Source organism: Vigna unguiculata, chromosome 11 (assembly GCF_004118075.2).
Source record: "Vigna unguiculata cultivar IT97K-499-35 chromosome 11, ASM411807v1, whole genome shotgun sequence".
In the NCBI taxonomy this organism is placed as follows: Eukaryota; Viridiplantae; Streptophyta; class Magnoliopsida; order Fabales; family Fabaceae; genus Vigna; species Vigna unguiculata.
Window position 1 is genome coordinate 2,096,052 of NC_040289.1, and position 19,627 is coordinate 2,115,678.

A 19,627-nucleotide genomic window follows, 5' to 3' on the forward strand; every position below is an offset into this window, starting at 1 on the left:
TTCATTATAGATGGTCACAGTATCAAGCAAATATAGATTATCATAAGCCAAAACTGAACCAGTTCCAACAATATTTGAATTAAAAGACAAACTAAATTCATTGTTTCCAAATGAACAAGAATGACAGAATTTGTCCAAATAAGAAACTGAAATTAAGTTCTGTCTAAATGACAGCACAACAAAAGTGTCTTTCAAATCCAAATAAAAACCAGTACATAATAATAATCTAAAGTGCCCAATAGCCTCCACTTCCACCGATTTACCATCTCCAACATATATCCATCTTTCAGAATTAGTTGGCTTCCGGTAGTTCAGGCAACCATTCATAGAAACACTGATGTTAGTAGTAGCACCTAAGTCTAACCACAAAGTGTTACTAGATACTGACGCTAAATTGACCTCAGAACAGACCCTAGCAAGACACATACCTTTCTTTGCATGTCAAGCATGATATTTGGCACATTGCTTCTTTACGTGTCCAGTCTTATTGCAAAAGAAACATTTGATTTCCTGAGATTGTTTCTTTTGTTCTGGACCCTTAGCAGCTTCCTTCTTGGGATCCTTAGATCTCTTTCTTGTGCCCTTAACCTTTGAGGTGCTTGCAAAATGAGCACTTTCTGTCTTGTCTTGCTTTTATCTTTCCTCTTCTTGCACACAATATGAAATGAGCTCATTAAGAGACCATTTATCCTTTTGACAGTTATAAGATACTTTAAACTGATTAAACTGTGCAGGAAGAGAAATCAACACCAAATGTATAAGTAAGTCTTCTGAGATTTCAAGCTTTAGTGCCTTGAGTTTGAAGACAATATTAGACATGCTCATAATATATTCTCTGATATTTCATTTGCCTTGATATTTCATGGAGATCAAGTTTTGAAGAAGAGTATTTGTCTCTGCCTTATCGCTTTTTGCAAAGCGCTTCTCAATCTTAGCAAGAAATTCTTTGGCAGTAGTAACATCTTTAGAAACAGTGCCCCTAAACACCTCTGGGATGTCGCGCCTAATGATCATTATGCTCATGCGGTTTGAGCGATCCCACTTTTCATGATCCCTCATCTCTTCAGGAGTACTCTCCGCCGTAGGAGTAGGGGGTTCCTCAGTCCTTAACGCAAGATCCAGATCCATGCAGCCAAGAATAATTTCAATATTCTCATTCCAGTCCTTAAAATTTGTTCCATTGAAGATCAAAACAGAATTCACATTGGCAGATACAGAAGCAACTGAAGCTATATATATATATATATATAAATAACAAGAGGAATAACTTATTATGCTCACATAATAAAATAAATCATTATAAAAATATTCAAATAATGGTTTAACCCATCCCAAAACACCCAATGCATCATTAATATCAAGTTTTTGGACAGTAATATCAATTGTTAGAGGTATCTGGTTGTAATGATCAAACATTGATAATAAAGCATGTCCAACAACAAACTAATCTTTGGATTAATTTATCATCGACAAAGCAAATCCTTATAATTATCACATGTTTATCATCACAAGTGTGTATGCAATCCGGCCAAATATTAATCTTCCTTTGGGCCGATCAATACTCGCATGAACGTACATAAACACCAACATTTAACATTTTTTTCACGAACTATCTACTCAAGAGAGGTCACTTTGGTGACTTCTTGATTCAATTAATTCTTTTAAAATATTAAACAAAACCAAAATTTGATTATATATTTATTCAAAACCAAATATATTTATTTTATATATTAAACAACCAAAAAATATATAAAATAAATCAAATTATTTATATTCTAAAATATAAATCCTTATGTTCAAATGTCTTGAACCCAAAATTCAAAATTAATTAAAATAATTTACTTCAATTAGGGTTTTAAGAAACCCTAGGATTCTCAATTTGGGGTTTTTCTCCCAAAAACAAAATTGGGATCAAGTGTTTCAGAATTAGGGATTTAGGGTTCTGAATAGAAATTAATCAAATTAACCAAAGACAAACATGAATCAAGTATGGGTGGCTCTCATACCACATGTTAGCATAAACGCAGAATATGATCCTAATATTGATTCTAATAATAAATTATAAACTCATACACAATATCCAATACTGATAATCATGTTGTAAAAAGTAAACGGAAGCGTACCTGAATTGGCCATAACGATAATATTAGAGAGCACTAATGATACAATGATCTTTCTCCTGTAGAGCACCTTGATTTCCCTTTGGGTTTTCTCTCTTGAAAGGGATAGGGAGAAAGGAACAGGAAGAGTACGTTATGACTTTGTGTGTGCTCTCAGAAGGGAACCACGACCATTTATAAACTGAATTTACTTAAGTTTTAGTATTTCTAATTTGGCCCTTCATCAAATTAGAAATTACTAACTGGTCTCTACACAATATTTATTTTTCATGACATATGCCTTTAGCCAAATCTTTAAATTAGTCAGATCACTTTATTGTTTGGCTTTATAAATAATGGCCCTAATACATTTAATTATGTATCATATATATGTATGACCCAAAATTACTAACAATATATATATATATATATATATATATATATATATATATATATATATATATATATATATATATAGGGGTGGGCAAAAAATCTAATTTTCTTGATCCAATCCACTTTTGCTCCAATCCAATCCATTTATAATCCATTTTATTAAAAATCTAATCCATTTAAAATCCATTTAATGGATCTGGATTTCAATCTAATCTACATTTTATATATTTTATGGATTGGATATCCATTTTATAAATCAAGATTTTTAAATATGGATAATCCAAAAAATCCAATCCAAATTTTCAATTTAAATTTTTAGTTGGGTTAGACTAAAGGTTGAGATGGACTATGCTAAATTCAGACTAGGACGGGCCTTTCTCGACGACCTATACGGATCGGGCAGGCCCGACGACCATAAGAGGTTGGACGACCTATACGGATCGGGCCCAACAATCCAGAAAATTTGAGTGAGCCCGATGAACCGAACAGGGCAGGTAGGCCTGAAAATCCGAACGGGCCAAGCGGGCCCGATGACCTGAATGGCTCAAGCAAGCTCGAAGAACCGAACGGGTCAGGCAGGCCCGAAGACCCGAAGACCCGAACAAGTCAGGCGGGCCCGATGACCCGAACGAGTTAGGCAGGCTCGAAGAATCGAACGGGTAAGGCGGGCCCAAAGACCCGAACGGGTCAGGCGGACACGAAGACCCGAAAGGGTCACGCGGACCCGAAGACCCGAACGGACCAGGTAGGACCAATGACGAAAACAGGTCAGGCTGCCCAAAGACTAGAACGGGTCAGGAAGGCCCAAAGACCCGGATGAGCCCGATGACCCGGACGGGCCCGACGACCCGAACGAGCCCGAAGACCCGGATGGGGCGGATGACCTGGACGGGCCCGACGACCCGGATGGGCCCGACGACCCGGACGGGCTCGATGACCCAAACGGGCCTATCGACCTACATGGGCCTTACGACCCGGATAGGCACGACGACACGAACGGGCCGGACGACCCGAATGGGCCGAACGATTCGGGCGATCCGGACGGACCTGATGACTCAAACGACCCATATGGGCCCGACGACCCAGACGAGCTTGACGACCTACACGGGCCTTACGACCCAGATGGCACGACGACACGAACGGCGCGTCGACCCGGATGGGTCCTACGACCCAGACGGGCTCGACGTCCTGGACGGGGCCTACGACCCGGACGGGCCCGACGACCCAAACGGACTTGACGACCCGGACATGATCGACGACCTGGATGGGCCCGACAACTCGGACGGGCCTGACGACGTTGACATACCCGATGACCTAGACGAGCCCCACGACTCGAACGTGTATGACTACCCGATTGGGCCCGACTGTTTGGACGGGTCTGTCCGGGTCGTCTGGCCCGTTCGTGTCGTCGGACCCATTCGGGTCGTCCGGCCCGTTCACGTCGTCGAGCTTGTTCGAGTTGTCCGGCCCGTCTGGGTCGTCGGTCTCATCCGGGTCATCCGGGCCTTAATGACACAAGTTTTAAAAAATTCAATTTAAATTTCTTTTATAAAAAATGGATTATGGATTTTGAACTTGATCTAAATATTTGGATTGGATTTAAATCTTGATCCAAATATTTGGATATGGATTTTAAAAAAATCCAAACTACTTTTGCTGAAGAAATAGATTTGGGTCAAAAATCTAATCCAATTATTTGGATATAAAATGGATGTGGATTGGATCATTAAAAATCCAATCCATGCTCACCCCTACATATATATATATATATATATATATATATATATATATATATATATATATATATATATATATATATATATATATATATGAATAAAATGCAAGATATTGTGATATGTATAATAATAAATTATGCAATATTTTGTAATATGATCCATACAAAATAAATACAAGATTAAGTTCATGTTAACAATTTTAAATAGAAACACGGATAAATATTAACATAGATATAGACAACTTAAAAGGAAATATATATATATATATATATATATATATATATATATATATATATATATATATATATATATATATATATAATATTGGCCTATTATGTCAGAAAAAATAGTTAAACTTTATTTTAAAGAAAAGTACCATGGAGGTCTGAATAATAAAATTAAAGTTAAATACAAATATATTGTAAACTGTAATCCCTAATAAAGAAATTAGAGTAAGATGAGATCGAGGTTAAAATACAAATACATATTGATATTGTTATCAAGAAATTAAATTTATAGTAACTAGCTATGTTAGTAATTTTGGGTCATGCATATATATTTAGTTTATAAATGGTCGTGGTCCCCTTCTGAGAACACACACAGAGTTATAACGTACTTTTCCTGTTCCTTTCTCCATATCCCTATCAAGAGAAAAAACCAAAAGGGAAATAAAGGTGCACTACAGGAGGAAGATCACTAATCAGTAGTGCTATCTAATATTATCGTTATGGCCAATTCAGGTACGCTTCCGTTTACTTTTACAGCATGATTATCAGTATGGGATATTGTTTATGATTGATTGTTAGAATCAATAATAGGATCATATTCTGCGTTTTATGCTTACATGTGGTATTAGAGCGACCCATATTTGATTCATGTTTGTCTTTGGTTAATTTGATTAATTTCTATTCAGAACCCTAAATCCCTAATTCTGAAACTCTTAATCCCAATTTTGTTTTTGGGAGAAAAACCCCAAATTGAGAATCCTAGGGTTTCTTAAAACCCTGATTGAAGTAAATTATTTTAATTAATTTTGAATTTTGGGTTCAAGACATTTGAACATAAGGATTTATATTTTAGAATAAAAATAATTTTATTTAATTATTTTATATATTTTTTGGTTGTTTAATATATAAAATAAATATATTTGGTTTTGGAATAAATAAAAACCCCAAATTGAGAATGCTAGGGTTTCAACCCTAATTGAAGTAAATTATTTTAATTAATTTTGAATTTTGTGTTCAAGACATTTGAACATAAGGATTTATATTTTAGAATATAAATAATTTGATTTATTTTATATATTTTTTTGGTTGTTTAATATATAAAATAAATATATTTGGTTTTGAATAAATATATAATCAAATTTTGGTTTTGTTTAATATTTTAAATGAGATAATTGAATCAAGAAGTCACCAAAGTGACCTCTCTAGAGTAGATAGTTCGTGAAAAAATGTTAAATGTTGGTGTTTATGTACTTTCATGCCAGTATTGATCGGCCCAAAGGAAGATTAATATTTGGCCGGATTGCATACACACTTGTGATGATAAACATGTGATAATTATACGGATTTGCTTTGTCGATGATAAATTAATCCAAAGATTAGTTTGTTGTTGGACATGCTTTATTATCAATGTTTTATCATTACAACCAGATACCTCTAGCAGTTGATATTACTGTCCAAAGACTTGATATTAATGGTGCATTGGGTGTTTCGGGATGGGTTAAACCATAATATGAATATTTTTATAATGATTTTTATTATGTGAGCATAATAAGTTATTCCTCTTGTTTTATTTATATATATATATAGCTTCAGTTGCTTCTGTATCTGCCAATGTGAATTCTGTTCCGATCCTCAATGGAACAAATTTTAAGGACTGGAAGGAGAATATTGAAATTATTATTGGCTGCATGGATTTGGATCTTGCGTTAAGGACTGAGGAACCCCCTACTTCTACGGCGGAGAGTACTACTGAAGAGAGGAGGGATCATGAGAAGTGAGATCGCTCAAACCGCATGAGCATAATGATCATTAGGCGCGGCATCCCAGAGGTGTTTAGGGGCACTGTTTCTGAAGACGTTACTACTGCCAAAGAATTCCTTGCTGAGATTGAGAAGCGCTTTGCAAAAAGCGATAAGGCGGAGGCAAGTACTCTTCTTCAAAACTTGATCTCCATGAAATATCAAGGCAAAGGAAATATCAGGGAATATATTATGAGCATGTCTAATATTGTCTTCAAACTCAAGGCACTAAAGCTTGAAATCTCAGAAGACTTATTCATACATTTGGTGTTGATTTCTCTTCCTGCACAGTTTAATCAGTTTAAAGTATCTTATAACTGTCAAAAGGATAAATGGTCTCTTAATGAGCTCATTTCATATTGTGTGCAAGAAGAGGAAAGACAAAAGTAAGACAAGACAGAAAATGCTCATTTTGCAAGCACCTCAAAGGCTAAGGGCAAAAGAAAGAGATCGGAGGATCCCAAGAAGGAAGCTGCTAAGGGTCCAGAACAAAAGAAACAATCTCAGGAAAGCAAATGTTTCTTTTGCAATAAGATTGGACATGTAAAGAAGCAATGTGACAAATATCAGGCTTGGCGTGCAAAGAAAGGTATGTTTCTTACTTTGGTCTGTTCTGAGGTCAATTTAGCGTCAGTACCTAGTAACACTTGGTGGTTTGACTCAGGTGCAACTACTAATATCAGTGTTTCTATGAAGGGTTGCCTAAACTACCGGAAGCCAATTGATTCTGAAAGATGGATATATGTTGGAGATGGCAAATCAGTGGAGGTGGAGGCTATTGGGCACTTTAGATTATTATTATGTACTGGTTTTTATTTGGATTTGAAAGACACTTTTGTTGTGTCGTCATTTAGACAGAACTTAATTTCAGTTTCTTATTTGGACAAATCCTGTTATTCTTGTTCATTTGGAAACAGTGAATTTAGTTTGTCTTTTAATTCAAATATTGTTGGAACTGGTTCAGTTTTGGCTTATGATAATCTATATTTGCTTGATACTGTGACCACCTATAATGAAACCCTCAATACGGAATCTCATGGTACTAAACGTAAAATTGACAATACTCAATCAGGAGCATTATGACACAAACACTTAGGTCACATCTCTAAAAATAGAGTTGAACAACTTGTGTCAAATGGAATCATAGAGTTCATTGACTTCACAAACTTTGATGTTTGTGTTGAATGCATTAAGGGCAACCAGACCAAAGCGAAGAGATTAGGTGCATATAGAGCTTCAAACGTCTTAGAGTTGATTCATACGGATATTTGTAAGCCATTTCCTACACCTTCTTGGAATGGTCAACAATACTTTATATCATTCATAGACGATTACTCAAGATATGCATACTTATTTCTTATACATGAAAAGTCACAGTCTTTGGATGTGTTCAAATATTTTAAAGCTGAAAATGAAAATCAACTCAACAAAAGAATTAAGTCTGTTAGATCTGACCGTGGTGGTGAGTACTATGGCAGATATGATGGATCAGGTGAACAACGTCCATGACCTTTTGCCAGGTACCTAGAGGAGTGTGAAATTGTCCCACAGTACACCATGCCGGGATCACCCAGTATGAATGGTGTAGCTGAGAGACGAAACCATACTCTTAAAGATATGGTAAGGAGTATGATTTGTCATTCCACCTTACGAGAGTCACTCTGGGGAGAGGCACTAAAGACGACAGCTTATATTCTAAACAGAGTACCAACTAAAGCAACTACTAAAACACCTTATGAGCTTTGGATTGGGCGAAAACCTAGTCTAAAGCATTTCCATGTGTGGGGTTGTCCAACTGAGGCAAGGCCTTATAAGCCAAATGAAAAGAATTTGAACTCCCGAACAGTAAGTAGTTACTTTATTGGTTATTCTGAGAGATCCAGGGGATATAAATTTTATGATCCCATATTAAAGACAATTTTTGAGACAGGGACTGCTATATTCTTTAAGGATATTGAGTTTGGGGGGAAGAATCAGATTAGGAAATTTGTTTTAGAGGAAGAATCAGTAATAATTCCAGAACTGATTCAAACTATTACTTTTGATGAAGTAAGTTCAGAAATTCCACAAAACATTGCTGATGAACCCCATACTCAAGATGATTGGGTTGTTCGTGAAGAACAAACTCAAGATCCTCAACAACCTATGCTTCATGAGCCAGCACCTTTGCGGAGATCCATGAGAGAAAGGAGAATTGTCATTTTAGATGATTATGTTGTATTTCACCAAGAAAATGAAGATCCTAACAATGGTGTGATGGAAGATGATCCAATCGTCGTCTATCAAGCCATACATGATCCTAATTCAGAAAAATGGATTGAAGCAATGAGGGAAGAGTATAAATCCATGCAAGACAATAAGGTTTGGGAACTTGTCCCATTACCAGAAGGTGTGAAACCCATTGGTTGTAATTGGTTATTTAAGACTAAACGGGATTCTAACAGTAATGTGGAGAGGTATAAGGCTCGTCTTGTAGCTAAGGGATTTACTCAAAAAGAAGGGATTGACTTTAAAGAGACTTTTTCTCCAGTTTCATCAAAAGACTCTTTTAGGACAATTATGGCTTTTTTTGCACATTATGATTTAGAGCTTCATCAAATGGATGTCAAAACGACGTTTCTCAATGGTGACATTGACGAGACAATCTATATGGTGCAACTAGAAAATTTTGTGTTGGGAGACCCAAAGAATATGGTTTGCAAATTGACTAAATCCATTTATGGACTAAAACAAGCATCCCGTCAATGGTACCATAAATTTCATCAAGTAATTCTCTCATTTGGCTTCGAAATGAATCTTGTTGATGATTGTGTGTATCACAAGTTTAAGAGGAGCAAGTTTATTTTCTTGATCTTGTATGTTGATGACATTCTGCTTGCCACTAATGATTTAGGCATATTGCACGAAACTAAGAAATTTCTATCAAAGAATTTTGAAATGAAAGATCTTGGTGACGCCTCCTTTGTATTAGGAATTCAGATACACTGAGATCGATCTCGGGGTATTCTAGGATTATCACAAAGGAGCTATATCGATAAAGTTCTTTAAAAGGTTTAGCATGCATGAATGTAAATCTGGAGATACTCCAGTTGCTAAGGGAGACAAGTTCAGTCTCAATCAGTGCCCAAAGGGAAATTTGGAAATTGAGGAAATGCAGAAGATTTCTTATGCGTCAGTTGTAGGGAGTTTGATGTATACCCAAGTATGTACGCGTCCAGACATAGCATACATAGTTGGGGTTCTAGGCAAATACTTAAGCAATCTAGGATTGGACCATTAGAAAGCAGCAAAGAGGGTCATGGGATATTTAAAAAGAACAAGAGGTTATATGCTCACATACAGGAGGTCAGAGTAGTTGGAGATCACTGGGTTTTCTGACTCGGATTTTGCAGGATGTCAAGATAGCTTAAAATCTACTTCATGTTACATTTTTATGTTGGCAGGTGGTGCAGTTTCTTGGCGCAATGTCAAGCAAACCCTTACAGCTTCATCCACCATGGCAGCAGAATTTGTAGCATGCTATAAGGCATCTAATCACGAGATATGGCTGAGAAATTGTGACAGGGCTAAAAATTGTGGAAGACATTGAAAGACCACTTAAGTTATATTATGACAACAAATCAGCTGTATTGTATTCCAACAACAATAGGAGTTCGACTAAGTCGAAGCACATCGACATTAAGTTCCTAGTTGTTAAAGAAAGAGTACAAAGTGGATAGATTTCCATAGAACATTTAGGGACAAACTCCATGATTGCAGATCCTCTAACTAAAGGACTTCCACCCAAGGTCTTTCATGAGCATGTTGCTCTCATGGGTGTTTTACAGTTTGAGGAATCTGAGGTTTAGTGGGAGATAGTTATTTTTATATGTTTTATGTTCTATGTTTAATTTCTTGTATGCATACATTAAACTTTCAGACATATTTGGTTATTTATATATGTGGTTTTAATTTTACACTTTGTACATTAAGTTTTTATATTGATCTCATTAAGTTAAAGTTTGGACCAGTTGAAAATAGATGTGTATATACAGATCACCTTCACATAATTTTTCATGCTACACATTTCATGATGAATCCATGTCATTTGGTTGTGTCAGGACTAATGATCATTGTTGGTTTTAGTTGCGATTGATGCAATGAAAAACTGGTTTTGTTCTACATACTGATATAATCAATGGACGCGACTTTTGGAGTATACTCGAGTAATATAATGACAATTTTGAGCTCATAAAGTCTAACACATTTATAAGGTTGTAAAGACATATGTATTTGTGAAAGTCTAACACATTTATAAGGTTGTAAAAACATATATATTTGTGACAAGTGGGAGATTGTTAGTAATTTTGGGTCATGCATATATATGATACATAATTAAATGTGTTAGGGACATTATTTATAAAGTCAAATAATAAAGTGATCTGACTAAATTAAAGATTTGGCTAAAGGCATATGTCATGAAAATAAATATAGTGTAGAGACCAATTAGTAATTTCTAATATGATGAGGGGCCAAATTAGAATACTAAAACTTAAGTAATTCAGTTTATAAATGGTCGTGATCCCCTTCTCAGAGCACACACAAAGTCATAACGTACTCTTCCTGTTCCTTTCTCCCTATCCCCATCAAGAGAGAAAACCAGAAGGGTAATAAAGGTGCTTTACAGGAGGAAGATCATTGATCAGTAGTGCTCTCTAATATTATCGTTATGGCCAATTTAGGTACGCTTTCCTTTACTTTTACAACATGATTATCAGTATGAGATATTGTTTATGATTGATTGTTAGAATCAATAATATGATCATATTCTGCATTTTATGCTTACAAGCTAAACAAGAGTATGAAGGTCTCACTTTTTATTTTTGTGGATTTTTTTTTACATGATCTGATTGGAAATAGTTTTGTCTAAATATTTTTATAAGTTTTAAATTTTGTTTAACCATGCTTGGAAATTTTGAATCATTTATTGTATCCTTTCATTTAATATTTCACCTCTCTTTTTTGGTTTGATTAGATAAATAAAATGAGAAGTGAAGTTGAGGTAACTATCACAGAGCTTTTTGTCTTTAGATATTAGATTATAAATAAATGTTATGCAGAAAGGAGCGTGTATGAAGAGGTGTGAAGAGTTTGAGAGAGATATGGAATAATCATAACAAAAATAGTGATAATGAGTGTATTATGAAAGTACAGTAGAGGAACAACAACAAAAATCTAGGAGAGAATCCAAATTTGTTAATATAAAAATAAAATAATAGTATTCCTTTTTCTATTGTACACGACTATCCCATACCCATTCCCATAAAAAAAATTCATCCCATCCCCATACCCAAATCCAACGGGTATCAAACTTTTGTCTCATCCTCATCCCCACCGAGTAACAGGTATAATCTCGTACCCATACCCGTACCCATTTTCTAACTACTTCAATATCAATTTTTATAAAAGAAAAAAAAAATTACGGTAAAGAAAACATAATAGTATCAAATATTCAATATTAGGAGGATGATTGTTTCTTCCATATCAAATACTTTGAAATAAACTATAATTGTTTACATTTTAAATTAAAATACCAAATAAAATTTCATGAGAACTAAAACATTTGCAAACTACAAACATTAATGAAACTTAGTTTATAAAATTAAAAAATATTTTAAAAAAAATATAAAAGGAAAACAAATATTCAAATTAAAATTATATTTTAAATTTTTGTTTACTTCAATTTTTTAAATTCTAATGAATCTCTTTTTTATACACTAATAAAAGTTACAATACATCACTTGATCAAAATAACAGAAAGAACAAATAATAAACATAATAATAAAATTTTGACATAGATTTTGTATCTTTTGAACTCCATTATATGTTGGATAGTGACAAAAAAATATTCATGGCAATTACATTAAATTTTTATATTGTAGTAAATAAAAGTTATTTATACAATTAAGGTGAAAAAATTATAGTATGATTGATAATGAGTTAGAAAATAAAAAATAATTAGATAGAATATTTCGAAATATTATTCTATATGATGAAAATAAATAATAAATAAAAATGTTAAAAAGTTAACAAATATGTGTCTTAGAAATAATTTGAGAGACTATTGAAAAAAATCGCACAAAGAAAATCAAATGTATAATTAAGGGTATAATAAGATGAAAAATACCTTAGAGATTTAAGAAAATTTTTCAAACATCAACATACGTACCCAATGGTAGAAAAAAAAACGAAAAATTATTTTAACGAAACAAAAAATTTCTTTAAATTAAACAAAAATTAATAATAATAAGTAAATAATTTTTTTATTAAATTGAGAGTATTAAACTTTCTCATGTGAAAGAAAAATATATAATAAATAAAAATAGTAAAAAATAATAGAAATATTTAAATGTGAGCCATAAAGTTTTTTTAATTGACACATATCATTTTAACATAATTACATGACAAATGAGTGTCACGACAAACCAAATAATTAGAAGAAATAAAAAATAGAAAAAAAAAAAAATATATATATATATATAATTACTTAATTAATTGTGAATATTTTAAAAATTTAAACGGGGACGGAGATATGGCAGGAACGAGTATTATGGCGGAGATATGTACATCTCCATACCCAATTGAAAAAGTCGAAAATTCTCCATATCCATACTCATACTCAATCAATGCAGGAATTTTCCGTCAAAACGAAGACGAATTCGAGCAATACCCACAAAAATAGATTTATTTGCCATCTATGTACACGGCGTATAGCAAAATGATTTACGCCTCCAAATAATATAATAGTAATATAGAATTATCTTAGAATTTCCCTAAATATGGGTAATAATATTATTGAAAACAAAAGTACATGCACACAAACTTAAATTTAACAGAGGCTAAATCCAAATAATAAAAAGGTACCCAATCAGAACACGAAGCAGAAGTAACAGTCATAAGTAACAATTAGAACAAATTTTAAGAAGACGTTTTAAAGGAAAGCTTGTCTTGGATGTTATCAACATGAAAGATGAATTCAAGAAAAGGAACAAACCTTCTGTTTGGGAAGGGACAGAAGGAGGTTATCTTCTTCGTATGCTTGCAGGCCTTCTGTTGAAACCATTGGAAGCTATAGCTATGGAATGTGTGTGAATGATAACTTACCACTGAAAGTTTGATGATATTTAGCTCAATATGGGTTATATTTACAGCCTGATCACTGCTTCAAAGTGATTAAGTGCTTTTTTTTTACGCACATCCGTGATTTCTGCTTTTTTGCTTGCAGCATCTACAATATTCACGTATAATAAAAGTACACATGAACAAGTAAAAATAAAAAATAAACCCTCACGGGTAAACTTTGAAATGTTATGATGTACGATGTTGGAGTCTGATCTATTGTATTTGATGATATAGATCCATAGCTGCGCCATAGATGAGGGACCAATTTAGCCTCATAAAAGCATCCACTCAACTTATTGCTGAAAAAAAAAAAAAGGACCACAGACATATGGCAGTGGGTTTGTACACAGCATGTTAGATATTTATAATTTACAAAAAGAAAAATAAGAACAAGAAGTATGCGATGCGAAGTAACTTAAAAGAGAGTTTTCTTACTTTCCATATTAATCTACGAGAATAACTTGTTTAATATATAAAGTATAATATCTCATGCTATAAAGATGGTAGATATGAAGAAAAAATAATACCTAATATGTCATCCTAATATAGAATATTTGATAATAATAAAAAAAGAATAAAATATATAATATCTCTACTTGAAAGTAGCAATTTTGGAGAGCTCGACAAGAACCTATGAACCAGAGGATGAAGAAGGAGGTAGGATTAGCTATGATAGGAAGTCAATAAGAAAGGAGTAAATGCAGTGTTAGAAGTGGAGTTTAGTCTAACTCAACCCCACAAAACTGACTTGTAAGGTAAGGATTACACCCACTTTTATATATTGTGAATTGGCCTTATCTCTAGTCAATGTGAGACTTCCAACACACCCCTCACACCAAGGTATATTCATCTCATGTGTGAGACCAGAAATTAGTGAGTGGTGCGTTAGCGGCCTGACAGTGGGTGGAACAAAATGTTCAAAAAATCTCGCAAAGATAGGTTTTTTTTTTTTAACAATGACTTTGATACCATGTTAGATATGTATAAGCTGCGAGAAGGAAAAATATGCACAAGAGGTATTTGATGAAAAGTAACTCAAAGAGAGTTTTCTTACTTTTCATATTAATCTATGAGAACTTGTTTAATATATAGAGTACAATCTCTCATAATATAAAAGAAAAAGTAAAACTTAATATATCATCATAATACAAAATATTTGATAATAATAAAAGAAAATAAAGTATATAATATCTCTATCAATAAAATTAATACTAGAAGGTATATAATATCTCTAACATAACACAAATATAATATATATATATATATATATATATATATATATATATATATATATATATATATATATATATATATAAGTCACATCGTAATAATTAGTTTGATTTGTTCTCTTATGCTACTTAGTTTCACAATATTAATGTCTAAAATGGATTAATGAGTTTCTTCCAGCTAAATATACTAATATTATAAGTTCTAGCTGATATGAACTCGCAGCTCAGACTTAGTAATTGATGTGGATTACTTAGCCTTATAGTGAATATTTTGTTTTCAAAAAGACAATCACTCTTTTCTCATATCCCTTTCTGCATTCAATAATTTCTTCAACAATTTGGGCCATGGTGGTCCAGAACTTCCATAGGCTTACCCCCCGTTTATGTCACTAAATTGGGCCTCCCAAGTCCCAACTACATAATCTCTAGCATATAAAATAATAATAATAATCATAATTATAATAATAATAATAATAATAATAATAATAATAATAAGATGGAGATGAAAAATAATAAAATTAAACAATTTTTATCACAAGAATAAAAAAATAAATAAAATTGTAAATGAAGAAAGGATTATGAAGAATTATGAAGAACTTGGATTAAGACACGCAGAACACTATCGTTATAGAGAAAAGACGTTTCCACTAGTGTTCAATCCATTGGAGCATCATGTCGATAACCTGATAATATATTATAAAATAAAGCTAATAATAGCATAAAGAAGAGAAGGAAGAGAAGGAAGAATAGAAGATGAGAGAATATGCAACAACTTTTCTGTATATTTTATTACTGATCGGACGAGATCTATTTATAAATATAAGATATAACCTATCAAAGATACAAATCAAATAGTGAATACATTAATACAAATATTTATATAAAGAATAATAAATGAGTATCAACTATATTTATAATATAATTAATTATATCAAATTAATGACCGATCATTAATTAATAAGAATTACAACAATTATTACATTTTTGTTAATTTTTAACTTACCTGAGTATTCCTAAGTAATTCTCGTAACAGTCTTTTCGTTATGCTTTCACTAAGGTAGAGGACGGACTATTAGAAAGTGTATTTGTACATTGAATGATGTGGCAGATGAAATTAGAAGGCAAAAATATTGCAGAATCTTATATTAAAACTATATTTAGAGAAAACATATAAATAATAAACTATTTATCTTTGCGGGTAGAATCACATAAATAAAATAAGTTATTATAGCACATTTATTCTTCTTATCCTTTTCAAGATGTCATTAAGAGTGAGGCCGCATGAGTTTATTTGGGGTCGGACTCCTACAAGAAAATTCTTACATAATAACTACACTAATTTAAATATTAATTTATAAAACAAAAAATTATTGATTACTTAAATAGTTACTATTATGAATAAAAAAATATAATTGGTCATTAATTAATAGAGACTAATTCTTTTGGAAACTAAATCTTTTGGTAGTCAAAAACTTATAGCTAAATTTTATAAATCAATGATCAATTATAATTTTTTATTCATAATATGACTATTTTAGTAATTAATAACTTTTTTATTTAATAAATTGGTATCTAAATTAGTCATTGTAGTGACTAACAATTTTTTGTTGTTAAAACTGGTTGTTAACAAAAGAAAATTTCTTGTAATGGAGAGAGTGGTAGAAAAATTGCATGGCTAAACTAAAAAAACTTATGCAAATCTAAATATGAGGGTGGGTTAGGTTTGAGAGACTTAATTTATAAGTGTTTCATCTAGCTTTATTAGGTAAATGAAAATGGAGACTAGATAAAGAAAAACACAATTTGTGGAAAGATGTTTTGGAGTTACGTATGGTCGGAGAAGCTTAAACAACACAAATGACTATACATATGAATCCTTGTAGTAGAAATTTTCTAGAAAAGTACGTGGAAAGGGACAAAAGGAACTGCTTTGATAAAAATATATTTTAGTATAGATAAAGTGAATTAAAATCTAATTTAACTTCATAAAATCAACTTGTAAGGTAAGATTTGCATCCTATTTATGTATTATGAAATTGTCTTATTTTTAATTGATATGAGATTTCAACATTAGTATAGAGCAAACGAAAATCTTATTTATTATTGGGAAGATAGTTGCCTAAATGAAGTCTCTATGATAGAAACCTATTTCCGAATTAGGCGAGGTTAGAAAATGGAGTAAGAAATCTTGGAAATGAAAATTATGGTAAAGAGATTGGTTTGAATGGGATAAAGTTCAGTAAGCTGACTTTAATTATGTATGAGCCGGAAAAGTGTGTATTAAATAAAGAAAAGAAGATGAAAGAGAGTGGAAGGATAATGAAAAAATACTCTGCATAAATTTTATTCAGCATTCAAGAAGATGAACTTTTTTATATTTCATTAATACATATAAATTTTATTCTATATATTATTTATTCTTCACAAAATTTAGATAACAATCTGTATTGGCCTTCCGGTAACGTGAAATGAAACGATGACATTAAATCAAATATGTCCCCATTTGTTTCGAACCAAACTACTCTACAAACAACATCTCTCACCAGTTTAATGAATACAGACAAAACACACTTGAATATTGTAGATACTGCAAGCAAAAATTCAGAAATCATGGAGGTAAAAAATAAAAAAAGCACTTAATCACTTTGAAGCACTGATCAGGCTATAAATATATCCCATATTGAGCTAAATATCATTCACACACATTCCATAGCTATAGCTTCCAATGGCTTCAACAGAAGGCCTGCAAGCATATGAAGAAGATAACCTCCTTCTGTCCCTTCCCAAAGAGAAGGGTTGGGCAGCACGCCATCTCTATCTCTTTCAAGGCTTTTGGTGTCCATCAAATTTTATTGAAGGTGTAATCAAATTTCAAAATCACTTTCAGGCAAAAGACAGTGATGTTATTGTTGCCAGCTTTCCCAAATCAGGTACTACTTGGTTGAAAGCCCTTACTTTTTCTATTCTCAACAGACACCGTTTCTCATCTTCAGAGAATCATCCATTACTCACTTCCAATTCTCATGAACTTGTTCCTTTCCTTGATTTCATCTTTCATGGCGAAAACATCCATGACAAGCTTTCTCAACTCTCCAGCATGACTGAACCAAGAGTTTTTGGTACTCACATTCCATTCCCTTTGATAGGTTATATATAGAGTTATATGACATTAGTCTTACACATATAAGACCTTAGACACCACTTTTACACCAAAACCTTAAGGCAATGTTGTTATGGATCTTTATTCTTATATAGTGTTTAACTTTGTCTTTTCTATCCAATGTGGGACTTTTTGACTCACACTTGGACTATTCCCAACACCCTTCCCTCTCCAAATCAATTAAGGAATCCAAATGTAAGATAGTTTATATCTGCAGAAATCCATTTGACACTTTTGTTTCATTTTGGATCTTCGCCAATAAAATTAACCCACACTCTCTGCTTGAACTGACAATGGAGGAAGCCTTAGAAAACTACTGCAAGGGAACAATTGGATTTGGTCCGACTTGGGAGCATATGTTAGGTTATTGGAAAGAGAGCATAGCTACACCTAACAAGGTTCTGTTCTTGAAGTATGAAGAACTCAAAGAAAATGCCAATTTTTACGTGAAAAGAGTTGCAGAATTCTTGGATTGTCCTTTCACAGAAGAAGAGGAAAGTAACGGAGTGATTGAAAGCATAATCAATTTATGCAGTTTTGAGAAAATGAAGAACCTAGAAATCAATAAAGCTGGAACATTTGACAGGAACTATGAGAAAAAAATACTTATTTCGGAAGGGTGAAGTAGGAGATTGGGTAAACTACTTTTCCCCAGCTATGACAGAAAAATTATTCAAAACGATGGAAGAAAAATTAGGTGGATCTGGTCTTTCCTTTAAAACGTCTTTTTAAAAAGTGTTCTGATTGTGACCTATGACTGACTTTTGCTTCGTGTCCTATATATGACTGTGACTTTTGCTTCGTATTCTGATTGCGTACCTTTCTGTTATTTGGATTTAGTTTCTTGTTTGGATCTTTAGAAAATTTAAGTTTCTTGTTTGGGTCCATGCACGATGTGTTCAATAATTTGATTACCCATATTTCAGGAAATTATAAGATAATTCCAGATTCCTATTATATTATTGGAGCTGCAAAGCATTTTGCTATACTAGTATGTGTATGTTAACACCGTAAGTTTAATGAAATGAATAGTGCATAGATTGTAAATATTCGTTGTTATTTTGTATCTTTCATAAAGACCGTAAAGTCAATGCTCACTGATAAAAATATTTGTTGTTATTTTGTTGCAGATAATTTCCACCTTATACAAATTTAAAGTTTTATTGAATTTAAAAAAATAGATATTTTGATGAAAATCAAAATCATAATAATTTCCTATGCACTATGATCTCCGGTTAAAAATCAATTTTAGAAAAAAAAAAGTTAATCACTATAATTGTAACGTATCATTTAATAAAAAATAAATCTATAAATGAAACATCATAAAAAATATAATATAGAAGAGCAGTACCAAGAGGTACACATGTATAAACCATTAAACCATTATAGTTATCCATGATGTAGTAGAAAAGAAGACTAATGCACACCACGATGCCAAAATCAAAACAGGAAGTAGTAGTTTAACGGTTGATCAAAAGTTTGCTCCTCTAGAGCAAGATATTACATAAGCAACAGTGCCTACAAAGGTTACTTGAAGGAAAGAGATCCAACCCAAGCCTGGCTACATTGTAGAATTTCCATCACCCTGATGAACACTAAGGGTCCCCACATCTGCTCACATCAATAAATTGATGATTGATAGAGGCCGACCCCACCAAATTAAAACATATTAAATGCAGTACATGAAAGTGAACCAAGTCGTCTCCCAACGACCAATATTTTCATTCAAAGCGAAATTCCCAGATTAACACAACAATAAAACACAGGGGGGGGTTGGCAGACAGATTCAGAATGCTAATCAACAGATTAAATTAAATGCTACA

General features: G+C 32.7%; 1 pseudogene; it reads left to right on the top strand.

The window, feature by feature from the left end:
- The first annotated feature begins 17,300 nt into the window (after nucleotides 1-17,300).
- LOC114170013 lies at nucleotides 17,301-18,792 on the top strand (annotated as a pseudogene).
- Nucleotides 18,793-19,627: the final 835 nt, after the last annotated feature.